This window comes from Opisthorchis viverrini (assembly GCF_000715545.1).
Source record: "Opisthorchis viverrini unplaced genomic scaffold opera_v5_472, whole genome shotgun sequence".
NCBI lineage: Eukaryota > Metazoa > Platyhelminthes > Trematoda > Opisthorchiida > Opisthorchiidae > Opisthorchis > Opisthorchis viverrini.
In genome coordinates, this window is record NW_008752131.1 from 175,942 (window position 1) to 190,615 (window position 14,674).

The following is a 14,674-nucleotide window of genomic DNA, read 5'->3' on the forward strand; positions in this document are numbered from 1 at the left end:
CGGCTGAATTCCAGAACAAAAATCGCATGATCGTTCACCATTTTGAATTGCACTGTGTCTTGATTTGCAGTGCGCTAATATGGTTGTGCCGGAAAGATATTTGCTTAAGCGGCCATAAAACAAATAAATTTGTGCAATTCGGTCGGTTGTAAAATTACTGTACCAAACACGTGTATGCAATGGCGGACTCACTTTGTACTAAATACTGCACTCAAAATATGGCTGCATGCATCTTTGTAGACCTATCACTCTATTGGACCAAATACTTGTTAGCAACTTTCTTGTTTGCGAAAGTTCTTTGCATTTAAATTGAAAAATGGTGTTCCACTAGTATTGCTATGAACTATGCAGGTGGGTAATGGGGTAGAATTTCCTGCCGTAATGCTGAATTTTTAGGGACACTGCCCCGCTTGTGGCCTACATTTTTTCCGAATTGCGGTTGCTTTATTTGAAGGTGGATATTATGGGACGTACAAATCCATCAATGTAAATTGATCCATGGGTGAAAGAGCTTGAGCCCAGACATCGTTATCGATCCACAACCAAAAATGCTTGAAACGTAGGTCGGAATCATATAACGGAAATGCCAAGTTGGTTGGTCAAACTCTAGAAACGCTAAACTCAAAATCTCAAGGTGCCGCCGTGTGCACCATATAAATGGCATTTACCCCTTTGTTATACAAGCATGGTAATGTATTATTCATTATCAAGAAAAGATTTAAAAGCAGCCTTTCAATAAGACTATACTTTTTGATCAATAAAGGCTGAAGAAACCAGTAGCCACCAAATCTCCCTTTGCTTAATGAACTGTGGAACAACCAGACACCTGAGGATTAGAAACGAGAAAATTCAGCTGCCTAGTGGCAGCCATAACCGTCGTGTTAAACCCTTATACTGCGTCACCCTAAAGAGAAAGAGTCACCCACTGAGTCTGATAAAGTTCACTAACCAGTGGTCAGTTTTGGTCTCCAGGTATCAAGCCATAGGTATACAGATGTAATTAGCCCCAGTACATACATCCATTGGTGCTATATGGACTAATGCTACTAGAAGTTGAGCATTGACATAAATACTCCGTTTTTTCCGGCTTGGCTCCATGCGCCATATGAGAATGAATTAGCGAAGCTTTTCTAGACCCAAAACCTCCGATTGACATCGTACCCGGAAGAAGATTGCCATCAAGCAGTAGATTTCTCTTGGAGTTAAAAGAACTGCGCACTATTTTACTGTTCTTTTCGGCTTCGCTAGACTATGGTTTCTTTTGTATCTTTCCAAAGCGAAGTCACTGGAAATCCCCCGCTTTGTCAGAGGCTCTCAGTAGTCAGATCGCTTGTTGCCTGTCGAATACATCATGTACGTTTAATGATGCTAGCCATCTGCATATTAATTACTTTCGAGAAATGAAATCAGTAATTCAATGATTTGATAGATTACGCATTGAACGGCGGGTTCGTGTTTGACCTTTTATCGACACCAGTATTTGATAAGTGTACATAGGTGATACGTGTTCAGGCTGAGCAGCACATATAAGCACAAAACAAGTCACATGCGTGTAGTGGTTCAAACAGTTTACTAATCTGATTGGATCAGTACTCTATAAAAGAGACTTTTCAGTTAGTGAACCAAATATGACCCTGTTTGTGGTGTGATGGGATTTGAGAATTTTAAAGAACTCATGCCTTCGTTGAAGCAATTCTATGTTGAAATGCATAAAATTATAGTGCGGTTGTTTAATCTTCATCAGAAATCACCAGCAGTGCACATCCCACCAAAGTCCAGTAAGGGGTTTCAGACTCGCATCCACCCTCCAGTAGTTTGAACACCTCAACGTTCGGTCATGAGGGAATGAAACAGTCGAGCAGTGTTTCTTAGCTTTTCAGAATATATTGGCTTAGTTTGCGGAACGAAATCTCCATAAAAAGTGCGACCTTCTCCAAAACATTTCTTTTGCTTTGAGAGACGTAACTGTTAGATCGAAAGTATTTTTCGAATCCTCCGTTGATTACCATTGTCATGTAAGACCACAGAGACAGTCAGTTAACAGCAAACATAGTGTTTTTTTCAAGTGATAGTTGTTTCGGACAAAAGGCGGCTTGTTCCTGAGGTGAAACAAAATTTAGTTGTCATTTACTGTTTTACTGAAGACATGACAACTTTGAACCTTCAAGGGACTACATTCGCACTTTTTCGTCCTTACGTAACTAACAGTCAGACATACCCAACTTACACCAACGGTTGCTGAATTGTACTTTATGGCTTAGTGTATTGTCAAATTACTGTTTTTTTTTCATTTTGCCACCACAAATATCGTTAATAACTCAGGTTCTGAAGTATTCAGATTAGTCAGTCGATTGATGATTTATTGGTCCGAATTTGAGTACTCGTACAACTATAACAGAATAGAATAACAGTTTCAAGTATCATAGTAGGGCCTGATTTATGGAACAAAATGAGCTTAGATGCCTTCAATATACTGGGTTACTTATTTTCCAGTAGTGCATGTTGACAAATCAATTACCTTCAAACGGTTTTGATGGAACACCAAATTTAAATGGAAGTGATTTTATCTCTTCCACTTGATGAAGATTTCCTCAAATGCGGACTGTGAAAAAGCGCAACCCAGCAAAGCAAAGGCAGGCGCAAAAATACAAGTCGGTCATGAAGAATAAACGGCTGCCAGCGGTCAAAATTACTCCTGAGGGCTGACAGATTTTAAAACATACAGAATGATAACGTGTAACCTATAGAAGGCACACAAGAGGAAATTTTCGCTTGCCCAGTTAAGACATAAGCAAACACGTAATTAAAGTAAGAAATGCAGAATTAACTGACATTCAAGTCCATAAAATTTTACACTGCGTATTTTTGTTCGCCACCTTGATTGGATTGTTCACAAAATACAGATTTGTAAGTTTCGAATTTCAAAGTGGATAGAATCCAGCGTTCTAGTTTTTAAAAAAAGAAAATCAATGTCAACTTTGGAAAAATCGGCGAAAATAATATGGCAGCCAAACTAATTACATCTGGCTAAATATTTCTATCACTCAGGCATCAGCACGTTTGTCTGTTCAGAGGTGCGTACAGCCTTCATTTGGTACTTGGAAGTAACAGACACTTCCCCGCAAGTCAGACAATCAGAGATCGCAACACGGCATGACCAAAGCTGCACACTATCGATGAGCATTAAAAAGGATGAAACTCGAGCCCACATATTTAGCCTTTGGCTTTGAACAACCAGAATAACTGCGTTGTGAGTGAATAAGTACGGTTTCGGCAAGTGATGTGGACATGAAAGTGTATGGATTTTGACGCATATCAAGCAGCAAAACGTTTGATAACTTCCTTAAAACTGAATAAAATCTTGCAGGCGGTTTTTGATACACCACTATCATGTAAACTTTGGAGGCATTCAAAGAGCAGTTTAGGACTAACATTACAAAACCCGAGCCTTGTGAAGCTGAAAAAGAGAACAGTCAGAAGTTTATTCACCAAAGTGGCAAGGTTCAAGCCTATCCACCACATCAAGAATGAACTGTAATCCTAATTATGAGTTCGCAACACTACATTAGGTGATAATATGGAATTCTTCCTAATAATGCTCAGTCGAAATATTATGACTTCGTTTTTACCCTTCAATGGGGACCTTCCGAAACCCTGCTAGTAACACTAAGATGGAGGTGCATCAGAACTCGATGTATGTGTCCTTCGACAACCAAAGTGTTGTGCGCCAAAGCAGGTGCAGTAGTTCGCGGTTCTGGGAGACTTTCAAAGGTATGCCAGTGTGTTCAATTTAGAATCTGACGCTCCATTAAAGCTTGAAATTTATCACTGTTTTGGCCATGGGCTTCATTAACAGCACTAAGACGCCTCTACGGTATGCTCTCTTGCAGCGACCCCTCGGTGAGACGACCGCTTTTGACCTGTCTCACCAGACTCCTATCATAATTGTTATGCGCACCAATCAAGATGAGTTTCTGATGTCACAGGAGAGAAAAGTAATGAGTACGGATCACAGTTTAAGGTATGCTTAGCATTTTCGACATGAATCGGGAAACAACACTTTCAAGGGCCTGTTCCATTTACCTCTGCCAGCAGCTCTACAGTAAAATCTAGCTCTGCAGCCGACAAATCGGCTCCCCATTTCCCAAATCTCCCGTTTACGGACACGCGGGAAAACCACGCGAAACCTGCTCACAATATCTCAACCAACCATCAACCTTGTCTGAAATAGACCTCCCCATCACCCCGTAAGCTGTATCTCACATTTGGAGAAGAAAAAATGTGTTGGGAAAACAAAATGCTCGCCGACATGCCGTGGAGCCAGTACATGCTATTCAGTGCTGGTCTATCACCAAATTCAGTTGCCGTGATCACCCGGCACAAGCAATTGGTACTCTGTGTATATTACGCGAAGCGGGAGCAGCACAGCTAAGGTGTGGATTCAGCTGCAGGTGAACTAGAATTGTAAAGAGTGGATCACTTCTTAAATTCTCCGAGGTGAAAACTGACTATTGTCATTGTGTGAAGCTCCTTGTCAGGAACCGCCATCCAGTAGACAACAGAGACTAGTCATTACAGTCTACGTGACAGCGCTAGTAAAAAAATTACCCTGACTTCATCAATTCTCGCTGGTTGTGAACTAGAAAACTCTAAGTTGCATTTGTGACCGCCAGTAGAATTAGCGCTACCTCGAAGATTTTCAGACGGTTGCGGTAGCACTTGTTTATTGTATTGTTGGTTGGTTGTGAAAGTCATTAAAGCCGAACATTTCCCTCTCTATCCCGAAACTGTTAAGCCGATTTGTTGATACGGAAGCGATGAAGCACTGGGCTGTTGAGTCGTTCTTATTAGAGTTCATCAGTAGTCTCTATTCTTGGCCAAGGCCGAATTTAGAACCCGGTGTTGTGGAGTGCAAGGTAAACCAAATGGGTCCGAAACACCACACCTAGATAGTGATATAAAATCTCTCACCTTCCATAAATTTCTGCAAAGTCTATTTGGTAACTCCTTAAAAGTTCACCCATGGGAAAGCTACACGGGCAAAAACTAGTATTTAGAATGACTCCATCAGTCCCACACCAGAGGGAAATTCGGCAACTGAGTTCTGGACAATATCCATACTTTAACGTCAAAGTTTTCCGTCACTTATTTCTCACCGTACAGCAAAATAATTCCGGAGAAGTGAAATGATTTTTCCGACCTATCGCAAGATCCCTGTGCTCATGCCCAGACTGTACTTGACCATACTTTGAAAAGCTATTCTAAAGAGGACAATCGACCACATCTCTTCAAGTGCAGCCAGGCTGAAGGAAATAGCTTCTACGTGGAATCTACTCTGTTGTTATATGCTATCAGAATTATCGAATGCGTCTTTAAAGTAGGTGGAGCGGTTTGTTTTTTAATTTAATTTATCTATTGCGCTCAGAACTTCAGTTGGTAAAATCCCTCATGCCAATGATTTTTGTTCCTGATCAGCCATAAATACCATGACAAAGTAAGATCAACATCAGTAGCACAACAGACAAGTAAAAGTTGTTACTATGAGCCTAAAGTTGAGTTGTCAAGCAAGGTTCAAACTTCAGTGAATCTTATCCAAAAATCTGACATCATGAGGGTTAACTACCATCTCCAAATTCATTGTAGTGTTTGCCTTTCACGGGAGAAGTACTATTATAGGATAACGTGAAAGTCCTCAACAGGTAGCAGGAAGGTTGTTAACGGAACGTTCGTGAAACCGATGTCTACTGAATACCGAGAAGCACTGTAAAGCTGTACAGCTGTTTCATCCACTCGTAGCTAAACAGTTAAGTTAGCTGAGAGGTCCCTGGTTTGAAACTTCCTAATGGAGTTTCTTGGGATTCACATTGCTAATGGTTCCCAAGAAGAATGAAACAGCTGTACACCGCTTATCGGATCTTCAGCATCGATTGGTTTTACTCACGGAACGAAGCTTGCACTAAAACTTCCTAAATCTGGCCGTACTAGCAGCAGACGTATTGCTAAAAAGTAATGTCTCTTCGATACCCCCCTCCACAAGAAAAACACTTAGTATATTGTTATGACATTTGTCAACCTTATAACGGGGACTAAAATAAACTTAAAATGTCATAAGCAGATGTGAAAAAGAATTTTGTCTGATTCAGAAAAGAAGAGACTAACCCCCATGTACATGGTCTCAGCCGCATAACAAGACCAGTCTGTCAGTGGTCATCAAAATGTGTGCACTCACTCTTCAAGATTTCTATTCTTCCTACCTTCGCCCGTCGGTGGACTCTGAGGTCCAGCATTATTTACTCGACGACGAGGTGTGTGACGCATCTTCGTTTATCAAGTCTTTGGATGTGATCCTTAACCTATGACCCGTTTATAACCCTCACATTCATCCCAAACTAATGTAACAGTCATGTAACACTGATTGATGACACCTGATGAACGAGACGGTCATTATGAAGATGACCTAAGCGCAGAAATGTCACGACAGTCCTGAAAGCAAGACCAATGAGAGGGCACCGATCTTATCAGAAGACAATGGATAGGCTACACTGAGCGAAAGGTTGACAGGTCACGCTTGATTCGGCGATAGATCATTAAGCAACTGAAAAGTCATCCAGTTTGGAAAACCTGCAGTTGATTAACGACTCCACTTCTGAGTATATTGCGACTTTGAGAATCTAATCCACTGGTGAAAAAAGAGCGATTACCAGGTCACTTCCAAGGACTGAATAATTTAAACCATTTTGCAACCCGGGAAGGCTCCTTTTCCAGCCTGCGTCTTGAACTTCCCTGTACAAACCCTAAAACCTAACCGTATTCCGAACCGCAGTTGAATATGAATAGCAATTAGAAGCAAACCACATAAGCTGCCGGAAGTTCTAAACTCAAATCTGTATTAAGATAACGTAGATTAACGTAAATCACCAGCCGATCGACTTGCACTGGATTCCTGCAGGATTCAATCTAACAGTACAGCAGGTCCTCCTGTGGCACTGCGGAACAGGGCAACACTGAGGATTTAGACAGACGATACGTGTGAATGAAAACCACAATAAACCATGATGAGTGATTGTACCAGTTTGCTTTTCTTTACTGCTGGATTTAGTTCTCACAGATGCTTCCAAACCAGCTAGTGGTATACTATTCAGTAACCCGATATATCCCAGACGGTTTGGCTTTAAAGTATTATTACACATTATCGTTCCCTAGAACCTCTTCAAGATCGTTAAAACAAGCAAGGTGTGGACCGAACAGCGAAGAAAACTCGTGTTGGATTTCAAGAGGTACCTACCACCGTCGATATAGCTGTAAGGAGTCAACCACGACCAACAACCCTCATAACGTAAAAGACTAAGATTTTTGTCATCTTTCTACCAGTTGTATAACAATTGATCGTTTTTTCGAAAAGCACAATGTGGCTATTTGATGGTTAAACCGAACCACGACCTCTGAGGAAGCAACCTTAAGAAGAGCACCGCCATAATCTCTCTTAATAGTGTGCCCTGCCGTGGGGCCACTGCGGTTAATCAGATTCTTAAAGGTAGTTTATAGCGAAGTTGTTAGAATTTATTGTCAAAATCTCACACGTGTATTCTCACTAGTGTACTCAAAAAAGTGTTAAATGCACCCTACTTGAGCTTTGAGGCTCACTTCACAATGCATCACTACAAAACGCCAATTCATATTACTGCAGCGGAAATCAAGAACACAGGAAGCAAGTTTCTGGCTATGACGGACACTCTTTTTAGACAAATCTAGAGCCTAGGCACGGTGAATGTAGCCACACTGACAGTTTCTCCACGCTAATAACCCACTCGTTTTTAGCCACTGGCTGGTTTCCGTAGGCGCTGTCGATACAATGACCTGCTTGATCAACGAATTGAATACTATTTTGAAACGAACTTCAACCACAAATCTTCTACTCTCCTAAATGATAACCAAATTATCCACTCAGTCGGTGGTGTATCAAGAAGCTGTGAGAAAATCGGCTCAAATTTCATCCCTTTGATGATCCAAGGTAGACGTCAGATGAAAGGGAAATTATAGCTTCGGGCAGTTTTCACGACAGTCTGCTCGCTCGAACAAAGCAAAAAGGATCAGAGTTCTTCTCCGCGAATAATGAATCAGCTCACCGCCTCCGTGAATGAATTTCCAGCTTTACGGTAACAAACGTTGTTATTGTTTCCCGTTTTCGCTGTGGTTTTTATCGTCCCCCCAAAATGGTAGATGTCTGAACGACCAAAACACTTTGACAACCAACCAGGTAATCTCAGATAATTTGTTTGCTTATCGAACTCATGCCCTTGACACACCCTGCAAACAAGAGCTATTTCAAAGCCTGTCCTTAATAACCGCGTAAGAGCATCAAGTTGAACATATTGACGACCGGTTTGTCCGCACACAGGTTGGAGCGAGATGAGAACATTGAGTAGTTCTGTGATTCGTACAAGAAACAAACCCTGAATAACTGCAAGGAAGCTGGGGGAAGGTCTTGTTGTACAATAAATCAAACAAATGACTAGGCCGACAAGCTGGTCTCCACCTTTTGACCTAAACTCAAAGGTATTCAGCATATAACAGCTAAATTGCGGATAAGGCTGAGACAGATTCAGAAAACGGAGAAGTTAAACCCATTAAACAGTGAACTACCTTCTGCCTAACAAGTCATAAGCATTTGATAAGCCATTCCTAGCCATTTTGGAGGCGCCTTGCCTGTGGCGTCACAGGTATCTTCTTGCTCCCCCAGTACCGTCCCAGTAATGCCCCTTCACTTTCTGTTTAGCAGAGAGAGCTGATGAGAGTACTTCTCGGCTTTCCGACAGATTGGCTCCAATAACAGGACGAAAGCTTGACCAAAGATAATCTGCCAAGAGCATGAAAACATCCTATCCTCATGTCTGAGATGTGGACACTCGATGGGCCAGGTACCATAGGATCAACTAAGATGAACAGGGTGGTTGAAGAAAGGGGGTGCTCTTTTCTCTCTAAGTGTCAGTTATTTTCACACTACTGGCCAGTCACTTGTAGGCCAAAAGAACGGTACTCAACAAAGTGGGGTTAACTGGCTCCAAATTTATCGAATATTGGATTGGAATGGTTATTAAGTAAGGATGGAACAGCTGTCCGGTACTTCTTGGCCTTACAGAAAGCACACACTGCTTTCAGAATGAAAGTTCAGTTGAAAAAAGGACTGCTGAAGCAAAATGACTATCAGAATTTCAGGACATGCGCAACTAAAGTGAAAATTTAATGATTATGTTTGATATCCCGTGGAGTTTACGCAAAAAACTGCGCACCAATGAGATTGGCAACCACAACCCACCACAATATGGGCAGTGTGAAAACTGGATTTACACATGCGACCGTTCAAATAAAAGCAGCTTAGTTTCTACAATTCTTTGCGATTCTATACCAAGGGCGAGAAGGCTTGGCAAATTTACTGACCGGAAGGTCCGTTGTTCGAAACCGACTTCTGCCACCCTACTTCCGCTGTCTAGTCTTCAGTAAATTAACAAAATCCAAGCCCTCATGCTTCTTCTGATGTTGTGGTAGTCAGACACCGAAAGGGTCTTACACCAAGAACTCCGGTACGTCCCAAGTTCAGACGCATTGTCAGTCAAGATTTGATCACTTTTTAACGCCCATCATATTCAGCGGTTGTCTCGTCCTTTTTGTCTGCAGTAATGAAAATAAACACCGCGCAAATACACAACTCCCCAAGTAAGATGATAGTGCAACTTAGTGTATACTAAACCGATCAGGCTATTCTGGATTCCTGACCTACCGAACAACCGTTTTGTGGTAGGTCTGTCATGCTTAGATCTCGTGAAACCACCGTTCCTTGCTTCACCAGTAACAATCTCAGTTAAACCAGTAGACCTAGGCTTGTTTACAGCTTGTGTTTGAGCTATGTCCGTAATGAAACGAAAATCAATTAGCTAATCATCAGTTGCACAAAAAGGGCATGTGGCTAAGCGACAAAATATTGGGCTTAGCGGACAATAAACATCAACCATACCAGCTCTGATAAAACATCCCATTTTACACCTTGCCTTATCAGTATGTTAAGATATTCGGTAGATAAAATTACGAATCTCCAACGGCACCTTTAAGCAAAAAGGCACTGCGTCATTTTCACAGTGTCCGTTCAACCGCAGATTAACCCCTTCCACTGGTAAAAACAGCGGAAGTGTACCGTACTTTCACATCCCTGCATCATACCTGTTACCCCCACCTGGTACGCTGCCGACGGACTGAACAGGGAGTGCAAGTGTGCTGCGCCATCCGCTTAAAAAACATCTATTCTAGTATTCTGACAGCACCGTTTAGGTGCCCGTAAATTTCAGGGACCAGAGGGTGCGGTACGAACGACGGTCCAGATTCTCTCTGTCCGTCCAACAAAGGTCCAGAATGCACACATAGTTGATGAGTGTGGATGTGTTTGCATGGCGGTCCAAGCACCCAAACACAGCTGATTTGAACGATACCAACGGCATGATGTTGGGTTGAACAACGGGGGGCAGGGGAGAGTAAGGCTGGGGTGCGCTTATAAAGGACAATGTAGCTGACGGACCAGTGTCCATTGTGACCCTCTATCAGTTGCCGAAAATCGGATTTGATCAAATCTTAACTGTAATCCTTATAATAGTAATGGAGTTTTCCTAACAAAGAATGAGTGGAACTTGCTGCGAGTACATTTAGTAGTGGTAGCGTAGCTCAAGCTAAATGGAATCAATTCCGGTGTGGCATGTCAACCATTGGTTCATTTAAGACTTCAGCGGTAATACAATTCCAATACTGCAATTCCTATCATACATACTCACGGTGGCTACCGAACTTGCCAAGCCATTTAGAAAGTGAGGTGGATAACCAAGTACAAATGACGTCATCCAGCTAGTTTGAAGGCGCCTGTGGTTTACGCAAACCAAAAGAGTTTATTGACCTCAAATAATACAAATAACGCTTAACCACCGACAACTTTTCATAACCGCTGTAAAAAAACCCACGTATTACAACATAACTGACAACAACGTTCACCTAATCTCAGAAGTCAAAAGCTGCGTTGACGCGCGATTTGCAGTGGTATATTTGCAACAGTGGTCGCCTGTAATAAGACAAGGAGCAGATGCATTGATCCAGTGTCCTGCACGCCCATTGACAAATTTGGCACACGCCACCTGTCCGTTCAGAGCCAATCCCGCCCGCTCACTCATCCGTGACCGTGACGATCTGTAGATAAATGGAACAGGCACACTAATGACGGCAACAAGACAATGAACAGATACATTCGGATGGTATTACCTGCCAGCCACACACTGGTCTGACAGCTAGTTGCGACGTTAAACTTATCTGCTTGAGTAGACAGAGCCAGACCCCAGTGTGACAGGCTTACCCATAGTCCAAATTCGTTGGAGTATGTCTTCCCCCACGCCTAGGTCTCAGCAAATTCAGACCATACGCAGAGTTCGGCGCCAAATGCATATTACTTACCGATCAGCTTTAGAATGGAGAAGTAAAACTAACCAGAGTGGTCCTGAGTTTAGTTAGCTCAATGCGAAGAGCAGTATGGGCATAGGTGAATGTGGAAACAAAAGCTAGCAATTTAGGTCAAGTGGACCAATGCTGAAGCACGTTAGACAGTGAGTAAGTACGTTAAATGTTGGCGTAAAACGCTCTGGAAGAAGACCTTTTGAAAAGCATATTAGATATGAATCACACAAATACGTCAACTTGGACTGTAACTAGCGGAGTGGAAATCCCGAATTTAAATCTCATCTTGCAGCTATGTAGCCCACACCTCATGACGACCAACTCCTGCGACTAACGAGTCGGCTTCACAGACATCCCGTAAAACTGATGCTCACAAACCACAGTCACAGGGTGGGTTCGCAACAATTCCGGCAACGGACACTGTAAGCTGGGTTAGCTCGTGGCTGGTATGACAGTGACGATAGGTTCCTAGCTGCACGCCATGACCACAGAAACATCCCAGAAACAACAAAGGTAACGAACAAAGCGTATTTTTGTGATTATTCCTCTTGGCTAATGCATCACGTGAAAAAGGTTAAAATTGGAGCTACATACTTTTTAGATAAATAGAAATCAACGAGGGGGTTTGAATGGGGGTAGATCAATGGGTCACGGAATCAGGTAAGTGACGTTAATCCAAGACAGGCTTGTTGGACCTAATTTTTCGCAGGCCATTTCAAGTTCTTAGGTAGCACAAGTTTCTTTCGGACCAAAGTTTGGGCCCAGTAGTCGGATTCCAACCGCCTCTGTGAGCAATAATAATCTAGGTCGTCGTGAGCGGTCAGAGGTACCCAGCACATTGAAAGTGTCGAGTTGCTCCTTATCTATGACACAACTGGATTCGGCCAACTGTGATGCAGTTGCACTTGAACCTGGTTTCTTCCAACTACCACTCGGAGACACGGGATTATGTTCTCACATTCTGTCCGACAAATGCCTTGTCGTACGACCATCGTATGATGCTCGGCACGATCATACAAATGAGTACATACAAAAGCTAGTGGTAAAATGTGGCAATTTGTCCTTCAGGCGGAAACTGATAATGGGAGTTGAAGCTCAAACACAGATTAGCAGCCAAATGTGTCACATTACCCGATTCCGTGACCAGTTTACCTACCCCTGATTCTTTTGATTTTCATTTCTCCAAAGTCTATGTATACCTGATTTTAACCTTTTCACGTAATGTATGGTAGCATATAAATATGTGGTGTATTAGCCAAGAGGAATAGTCACAGAAAACAAGCTTTGTTCACTACCTTCATTGTTCTCTGACTTCCACGGGTATATTCAACCCCTTGAGACATCCCAGAAACGGCAAGGGAGATAGTGCATATTTGTCGGCCTGAACTTCGTGTTACTGGGTTGTATGACAAGCTGTTTAATTTGTCACTGTTGCGGCAGTTGCCTGAAACCTAGGATTGTGATCCAGCATTCCCTAAACAGTCAGCCAGATACTTTGACCAGTCATCAGGTGTTCAGAATGCATCAACCACCGATCCATCATCACGCCCCACTACGCACCCTACAACGCAATGATGATGTCACATCGACTGGAGATGCAACCTTAGCAGTAGAATCGCCCAGCAAGAATGCATCATTGGTTCATTGGTGTCTTGTGCGCTTAGCGGCCAAGCTTCACAACCGTGAGACTGAAAGAATTGACGCTTTTAAAACACGGAACCATGCCCGCACTCTCAGTTCAACTTCTCTCCATAAGGGTACTTGTAAAATGCATAAAGGCCTAACTTTCTGTACAGATGCGGAATTTGGTCTTTTACTTGACTTCCATCGTGAGAGATTCAGCACAACGCATGTATCAAGTTCAGTTATGCGTTTATATTTCATCATCTGTTGGAAGCTTCATCTGCTGAGCACTTCTCTTACTGACGGTGAGTGCAAGTCTGGTGAGTCTTGCAATCTAGGACAACCAGCTTCTAGACCTTCTGTAGTATTCGCCAAGCCAGACAGTGTCACTGGCAGTGGGTCTCGTTCGAACGCAAAAGTACTACTCCAATGCCCGTTTCTTCGTCATGTCAATTGGGTGAGGAAGTCGGTGTCCCAGACCGAGGGCGAGATCAAACTCAGAGTTTTCCTCGCCTTAAATATGGATTCAAGCCTCCATCACCAAGTGACATACCATGATGAGAGTTATGTTTTTGGCAAAGCGAATGGTGTCGAACTCAGTGCAGAAATCGGTGAAGCATTGGATAGCTTGTTGCTGAAAGCTGACGCCACTTTCAAAAGCCTATAACGTAAGAAAATGTGGTCCACAAAGCTTTTTCCGGAGAGAAACCACCTCTAGTTGATCGTGTTTGAGCCGCTTCTAGTTTGGAAAGTATTTTGATGGCGGTTTTCTACATAAAACTAGCTCTTCGATAACTTCCGCATGTTGTTTTGTCACCCTTCTTAAGAATCCCGAGTTAATTTGAGTTGTGCCTGGTGGAATGGACAGTCTTCGCTTCCAAAATGGAACAGAGTAGTTTGTATGGAAGTGAAGAAGTTTAATGAACCCGCCTCAGAAAGAACACTATCATGCTTCGGAGCTTTCTCTTTTTACGCGGCGACTGACAACCAGTATAGTCTTTGGTTGACCACGCAGCTTGTAGTTATGTCTTAGGTATCCCATATCTATGTTTGTAGGCTTCCCACATGAAGATTTAGCAGTTGGTTAGGTTTTAGCTCACCTTTCCCTCTTCCCTGACTGATGTACATTCGGCACTTCGTCTCTGTTGTGTACGTATGGTAGTATAGGATGATGTTCATAAAAGATCATATAAAGTGAATATTTGAGCCTCTCCTACATCGCCCTCTATATTTTACCAGCGTGAATTACCAGTGTTTTGAGTAAACCTTGTAGCTTCATGTTAAATATTTATGAAGCAGCCCTACTGAAGAGCGTTTACAGTAGTAAGTTGGGAAACACCTTATTTTATTAAAGATCCAATCTTTGTTTGGCCGCGTGGGGTCACCTGATGCATAATTGATGGCTGTCTTGGATACAGAATGCTGACCATCCACTCCGACTAAATGGCTTTCAGAGTGGAGCCGTTGATCGCGGTGTTACCGTTTCAGCGAGGTGCTTTTCTTTCCCTTCGCTCGATTGCGAGGAAGTTGGTGGGTTTCAAGGATAAGTTTTTTGTCTTACATCAGG